We start from the raw sequence: 8,368 nt of genomic DNA, 5'->3' as shown, positions 1-8,368 counted from the left end.
GCAGATTCAGTAGTAATTTTGAAAAGGGAATTTGATATGTACTCAAAAAGGAAATATTTGCACAACAATGAGGAAAGAGTAGGGCAGTGAGACTAGCTGGATGGCTCTTTCAAAGACCCGGCACAGCCACAGTGAGCCGAATGGCCTCCTTCTGTCCTGTAAGCTGATTCTAGTAAGCTAATTTTAGTCTTCTGAGGAAAAATCTTTGTTACAAGGTGAGGTTAAGAGTGGATAATGCAGGGTGCCTTTTATTTGCAGGTCCTGGGTTCAGGACCAACACAGTCAATGAGGATGAAGGGCTATTTTCTGTGGTGGGTGGGCTGAGTGGTGCTGCCTGTTAGAATACGTCTTTCATTCTTAGGACTTTAACTGAAATCTAACCCATCCAGTGGGGATTAAGAATTGCTTTCTTCATAAGAGAGAGATTGGGTAGTAGACTGTGTTAGGGAACGCTGCCCTTATAATTTTGCAGTGTGGATTGAAATCCAGGCCAGACAGGAGAGGAGGAAGTTTCCATCTCTTTAATGGTCATTAAAGTCAATACCACTGAACAATCCCAACACAGTGCCAAGAAAATTAAACAGAATTTACAATTTCCAGCTTCCCCCTAAATATCCCACTGGAGGGTTGTGGAGGGGTGGGGGAGAAAGTACAAACTTCATTAGTTCAGCGTGCAATCTGGAAAGTAAAACAAGATGTTAATATATTTGTTGAATGTGCACTGGGAATGATAATGCAAACTGTAAAGGGTTAATGTAATGAAGATTTTATTGTCAGCATAAACCAAACCACAGGCCTGTTTGGCCAAGCTTCCCCTTTAATCTGGGGGGAAGTGCCACTTTGATTAGAAACATGTGCAATCTGACAGCCTGTACGGTTCTCTTCAATGGATGGATTGTGAATGGTTTTGGTTAGCACAATATTCGGATTGACGCTGCACAGTTCAATTTGAGCGCTTGGCTTTTTTGATTTAATATAATTTAGCTTTGATTTATTTAAAAGAAGAGTGAATTGTCTGATGGGACTCTAGCTATTCAACAGCCCCAGCTGGTACCCTGTCTAACAATGTTAATTCTTAAGCCGGTCACGTTGCTTTGCATCAAGTAATAGAGGATTCGCTTCTAACACAAGAAGCCAAGAGTATGAATACACTGGTAGAACATCTGCTTGGCTGACCTAGAGCACAGGTGTCAGCCTGACTCCATGGTTAGCTCACTCACCTCTGAGTCAGTACAAAGAACAAAGAACAGTACAGCACAGGAACAGGCCATTCGGCCCTCCAAGCCTGCGCTGATCTTGATGCCTGCCTAAACTAACACCTTCTGCACTTCCGGGGCCCATATCCCTCTATTCCCTTCCTATTCATATATTTGTCAAGATGTCTCTTCAACGTCGCTATCGTATCTGCTTCCACCACCTCCCCCGGCAGCAAGTTCCAGGCACTCACCACCCTCTGTGTAAAAAAACTTGCCTCGCACATCCCCTCTAAACTTTGCCCCTCGCACCTTAAACCTATGTCCCCTAGTAACTGACTCTTCCACCCTGGGAAAAAGCTTCTGACTATCCACTCTGTCCATGCCGCTCATAACTTTGTAAACCTCTATCATGTCGCCCCTCCACCTCCGTCGTTCCAGTGAAAACAATCCGAGTTTTTCCAACCTCTCCTCACAGCTAATGCCCTCCAGACCAGGCAACATCCTGGTAAACCTCCTCTGTACCCTCGCCAAAGCCTCCATGTCCTTCTGGTAGTGTGGCGACCAGAATTGCACGCAATATTCTAAGTGTGGCCTAACTAAGGTTCTGTACAGCTGCAACATGACTTGCCAATTTTTATACTCTGTGCCCTGACCGATGAAGGCAAGCATGCCGTATGCCTTCTTGACTACCTTATCCACCTGCGTTGCCACTTCCAGTGACCTGTGGACCTGTACGCCCAGATCTCTCTGCCTGTCAATACTCCTAAGGGTTCTGCCATTTACTGTATACCTCCCACCTGCATTAGACCTTCCAAAATGCATTACCACACATTTGTCCGGATTAAACTCCATCGGCCATATCTCCGCCCAAGTCTCCAACCGATCTATATCATGCTGTATCCTCTGACAATCCTCATCATTATCCGCAACTCCACCAACCTTTGTGTCGTCCGCAAACTTACTAATCAGACCAGCTACATTTTCCTCCAAATCATTTATATATACTACAAACAGCAAAGATCCCAGCACTGATCCCTGCGGAACACCACTAGTCACATTCCTCCATTCAGAAAAACACCCATCCATTGATACCCTCTGTCCTCCATGACCGAGCCAGTTCTGTATCCATCTTGCCAGCTCACCTCTGATCCCGTGTGACTTCACCTTTTGCACCAGTCTGCCATGTGTCTGTGGGTTCATAGTCTCACTTCAGAGTCCTGACAGCAAAATATATACTGACACTCCCATGCAGTACTGAGGGGAGTGCTGCACTGCCAGAGGTTCTTCCTTTCAAGGCGAGATATTAAACGAAGGCCTTGTCTGCCCTCTCTGGTGGATGTAAATGATCCCATGGCACTGTTTTGAAGAAGAGCAAGGGAGCTCTCCCCAGTGACCTGGCTGATATTTACCACCCCAACCAACATCGCTGGAACAGATTATCTGGTCATTGTCACATTTCTGTGCATGGGAGCTTGCTGTGTGCATACTGGCTGCTGTGTTTCCTACATTACAACAGTTGACTACACTTCAAAAGTGCTTCATTAGCTGTAAAGTTCTTTTTGGACATCCTGAGGTGATGAAAGGTGTAGAAATGCAAGCCTTTTTTTTCTTTTTACTGGGAGGTAACATCTGTAAAAGGCTGTCTGTGCGGGGTGATTACAATCGAAAGAACGGAACTGGAATACATGTCAGAAGCAATATTGAGACAGAGTATTAGACATCCCCCCCCCCCCCCCCCCCCGACCTCCCCCCTGAGAACAGGTGGCTTAGTGATGGTAAGAACTGCAGTGTTCACATGCAACAGGAAGGCACAGCAACCAGGTTAACAGTATCTTCAACAACCTGGAGCTTGCTGAGGAATGGGTAGTCCCAGCACGTGACATCGATTTAAACTGGATCCAGTAGGATTTTCCCTGGATTTTTTGTTCCCTTTGGAGTTCGTTCTTTTATTTATTATTTATTTTGGAAAACTGTCTCCAAGTCACACAGATGGGACCCATCAGTCTGATGAAGTGCAGTGGAAGAATTGACTTCAAACTGATGCATTGGTTTGCGCAGTTCTAAAAAGGGATTAAGACCGAATTACAGCAAAGACCAACAGCCTCAATTATTATTTTCCAGGTTTGTCATAGACTGCAAATGATCAAATTGAAATGTTTTCCAGGATTCTTGCATTGACAAAGACAATTGCTGTACTATTAACATCTGAAAGGCACTCGCTGGGCTGGATCGTGTGCTTGTCTGGAAGGGCGGGTTTCCTGGCGGTCGGGCAGAATGGTGGGGGGGTGGGAGGCGTGGAGAATCGGAGTGGAACTGCCCACCATGGAACCCAATGCCAGGATTCCTGGTTTCGATCTTCCCGGGGGCAGGAAGTGCCTCATTAGCTGTAAAGTTCTTTGAGACATCCTGAGGTGATGAAAGGAGTTATAGAAATGCAAGTCTTTTTCTTCTTGCCCCCAGTGGCACTGCGATGCTGCTGAGCACCCGGCCCTGTGATTGGTCAGCAGCTCTTGGAGGCGGGATCCCTGTCCCCAAAAAGTCTTTAAAGGTACGGGGATCCCGCCTCCTGAAACTTTGACCCCAAAAGACTGGAGGATTGCTCCAGGCGGCCAAAAAAATTGCAAAGGCAGGTTTCCCCCTGCCTTTTCGGCCTGGCGCTGGAAGCCCTAACTCCTGCACAAAATCCAGCCTGCTGTTATAAATGCATGAATTGGCCAGCAGCTGATAGCGAGGAAGAGCACAGTGGCGCAGTGGTTAGCACCGCAGCCTCACAGCTCCAGCAACCCGGGTTCAATTCTGGGTACTGCCTGTGTGGAGTTTGCAAGTTCTCCCTGTGTCTGCGTGGGTTTCCTCCGGGTGCTCCGGTTTCCTCCCACATGCCAAAGACTTGCAGGTTGATAGGTGAATTGGCCATTATAAATTGCCCCTAGTATAGGTAGGTGGTAGGAAAATATAGGGACAGGTGGGGATGTGGTAGGAATATGGAAGTAGTGTAGGATTAGTATAAATGGGTGGTTGATGTTCGGCACAGACTCGGTGGGCCGAAGGGCCTGTTTCAGTGCAGTATCTCTAAAAAAAAATAAATAAATGAATGGTGAATCATCACAAGTTGCTGACTAATTTGTACTGCTGCGCCGTTAGTTTTGAGAAAGCTGCATCTTGCCCTTTACCTACTCGTGACTTTTATAAAGTTGCTGCATTTGAACATTAATTCTCCATTAAATCTGCCACAGAAAATTAAGTCTAGTAATTAATAGCATAAGCGTCCTTTTAACCACATGATAATTGTTAATCACTGCCATATTAACCACTCTTGCCCAGAAAGTACACAATTGTAAGTGTGGAGTCTCATTCCTCCAAGTAGCAAATTGTTTTAGGAGAAATTTTAAACTTTTACATTTTTCTTCTTACCTTTCTGTTTTGACTCTTTTTTTCCTTTCTCTTAATCTAATCTCTTTCCCTCTCTCCATTTATCTCTCTGTACCTGATTTGACATTGAATTCACACACTTTAATTCACCCTCTATCCTCTGTTTATTTCTGGATCCTTAAATCCCATTGGTTAAGGAGATACACTGTTGACCCCATTGTTTACGAAGGTGCCAGATGCCCTGATGCCCTCGCTGTGCCGTTATCAGCTCCCAGTGCCAGCAAGTTTGTGGGCAAAATTTGTTAAAACCAAACCATACATGAACAAGGCAAAATAACAGGGCACATCATGAGATGCCACACTGCAGCAAAATTTCGGCGATTGTCATCTAGGGTATGGTGGTGTTGTGGTTATGTTTTGTCACAATCAAGTCTGAAGTAGGTTCAGTCTGAGGTTTTGGAGATGTTTTTGCCTGTTAAGTGTTAAAGAATCAATTAGGGCTCCATTCTTCTCCCACAAGGCCAACTAATGGCACAGTTGACCACTAGCCTGTTGCCCTGACATTAAGGGGAATTAAATGGGTACTTTAGCCTGTTGCTCCCAGACTAGCCAATGCAGAGGCTTGGACTAATAATCCAGGGAATGTGAGTTCAAATTCCCACATGGCAGTTTGAGAATTTAAACTCAGTTTAAAAGATTTAAAAGTTTAAAAGAGACAGTATCAGCAAAGATGACCATGAAGCTGTCGGTAAAACTCAACTGGTGCACTCATGCCCATTAGGGGAGGAAACCGGCCGTCCTTCCCCAGCCTGCCCTCTATGTGGTTAGTCCAGCAGCAAAATAGCTGACTCTTAACTGCCCTCTGAAGTGGCCGAGCAAGTCAGTCTGTTCTTTCACCACCTTCTCAGGGCAATAAATGCTCTCATCCAGAGAATGAACTAAATTTTTAAAAATAGTTAATGGCATGGAGTAGGTAAATCTAGAAGATGACTTCAAACCATGGCAATTGGACTATACGGATGATACGGCTATAACTTGCTGAATGAGGTTATGATGCACTTGGCTCTGAACTGGTGCGTTTGGCCACATTTAGGATTGATGTCAGGAAATTCTTCACTAAAGAGATGTCAATTGATGGAATGGACTTCCTGATAGGGCAGAAGAAGGAATAGCCTTGGAATTATTTAAGACACAGCTGGAAATGGCTGGAGAAAAGAGGAAACTAGTGCATAAAATCAAAGCGAGAAAGATACAATATTTCAGTCACATCATTAGAGCAGAAGGTAGACAGAGACAATTATTGGAAGGAAAGATCGATGGAAAATGTAGGGGAGGGAAGCAGAGAAGAAAATGGATGATGGATATAATGGAATGGATGCAGCTGACATATGCAGAAAGTGTAAGGACAGCACAGGACAGACAGGTGGAGATCCATGACAGTCAACCTTCTGGGAAGAAGATGATACTAACAAATGAATGAGGGTCTCGATAGAGATGAGCTAAGATCTAAGCTCATTTCTATTTATCCTGCGATTGCCAAATCAAGAGTAGAAAGTTTAGAGGGGCAATGACCATCGTGGCTTCAATGAAACAGAAAAAGACAAGGGAGAGAGAGGTTAGAAGCTAGAAGGATGAGAGCATTTGACTGTTACCTTTTTCTTGTATATATATATACAGAGTATGAGAGAGGTATTAGATGGAGCTCCCCAGACAGACATGGATAGCAGCATTCAAGCCTTGTGGAGATCTAAGATTTTTAGAGAGCTAAGGGTTGCCGAAAGGAAAATAAGAGAACGAATAGTAATTTTGAGTCATTTGTAGACTTGTTGAATGGGCATTCAATGACATAGCCGAGTAAAATCACCTAACTGTAGGAAAGTATTGCACTACTCTACCAGTTCAATGCCAAGTGTATCATAACCTCATTCAGCAAGTTATAGGCATATCATCTGCAGGTCTGTGTACCCCATCCTCCCAACTGTACCTGGTTGCTTGGAAACAGAAGCCCTTAAGGAGAAAACAGATGGGAATAAAGAGAAAGAATTGAAACCTTGGTCCAGTGTTCAATGGGATTACTGACATTCCGCAGTGTGAATCAAGAAGCACAAGAGGCATTCAATTATGCTTGGCTACAAATCAAGGTATTATGAACTCACATATATCCATAAATGGTGTGCTACTGGGAAGGAAATTGGAGCAGTTTAGCAATGGTAAGACTGTGGTAATGGAACATTCTGATGGTCACAGTCTGGCCTAATACTGCAGTTGTGTGATAGAGTGGAACTTGTCATCATCATGCTTCTGCTAAAGTGGTCAAATGTTGAATGGATACCAAAGGGAAAGGGAAGGTTGAACAGTACATCGAATAGTCAGTTTTAACATGTATCCTTGACATTCTACCACATTGATTGCCTCAAACGGTTGGATTAGTGTGCTACTCATGGTGTCAGGTTTGGGTTGGTTGTTACACCCTTGGTTGAACCGTCCTAATTCAGTGATTATTCAGTCATAAGGGTCTTTTGGGGGCCTGTTCCCCATTGATCCCTGTGTCATTGCAAAGGCACAATCGTACATTGGTGAGGAACTAGAGGCGCAGAAGTACCAGTTCTGCTCAGTATTGGGGGTGGGATAACAGAAGCAGTTTAAACAAATGAAAACGTCTTTAATGCTGGGTTACAATTTGACCTATTTAGTGGGGGGAGTTGACATCCTTCCAGAATTAGCTCTCTGTCGAAGAGTTTGCTGGCTGGGTATTTGTTGTCAGATTGCCATGTCCGTTCTGCAGTGTAAGAAATATTTGGCACTACCTTTCGAATATAAGCGACAACTTCAAATTTTACAATGTATTTTACAATTTGGGGCCTATTTTAGAAAAGGACTAGCTTTTTTGTTGACTAAAATGGCCCAGAACTTTCTAGAGTGGGGCATCCTGTGCCATGCCCCATGCGTTTGACTTTTTCCCTCACCATTCAGCTCAAAAATATTTTTTTGTGTAACTTGTTAGAAGTGTGAGCTGATAATGGTGTGGTGAGGGCAATGGGGCATCTGGGGCCTTAGTGAATGACAGGACAAAGAGTCTATCTCCTTAACTAATGAGGTTCAGGGATTGAGAAAGCAACAGAGGAGCAACAGAGTAGGAAATAGGGTGAATTAGAGTCAAATCGGGTACATAGAATCATAGAATGGTTACAATACAAGAGGCCATTCAGCCTGCCGTGTCTGTGCTGGCTCTCTGAAGGAGCAATTCACCCAGTGCCATCCCCGCCTCCTACCCGTAACTCTGCACATTCTTCCTTTTCAGATAATAATCCAATTCCCTCTTGAATGCCTCGATTGAACCTGCCTCTGCCGCACACTCAGGCACTCACGAGCCACTCATGAAAAAGCTTTTCCTCATGTCGCCATTACTTCTTATATCAATTACCTTGAACCTCGATCCTTCCACCAATGGGAACAGTTTCTGCCTATCTACTCTACCCAGACCCCTTGTGATTTTGAATACCTCTATCAAATCTCCTCTCTGCCTTTTCTTCTCCAAGGAAAACAGTCCCAACTTCTCCAATACATCTTCATAACTGAAGTTCCTCATCCCTGAATCCATTCTCAGGAATCCTTTCTGCACTCTCTCCAATGCCTTCACAACCTTCCTAAAGTGTGGTGCCCAAAACAGAACACAATACTCTTGTTGAGGCCAACCTAGTGTTTTATACAAATTTAACATAACCTCCTTTCTTTAATACTCTATGCCCCTATTACTAAAGCCTAGGATGCTCTATGCTTTATTAACAACTCTCTCAACTTGT

This window comes from Heterodontus francisci, chromosome 7 (assembly GCF_036365525.1).
Source record: "Heterodontus francisci isolate sHetFra1 chromosome 7, sHetFra1.hap1, whole genome shotgun sequence".
Classification (NCBI taxonomy): domain Eukaryota; kingdom Metazoa; phylum Chordata; class Chondrichthyes; order Heterodontiformes; family Heterodontidae; genus Heterodontus; species Heterodontus francisci.
Note: the sequence above shows the minus strand (reverse complement) of the source record.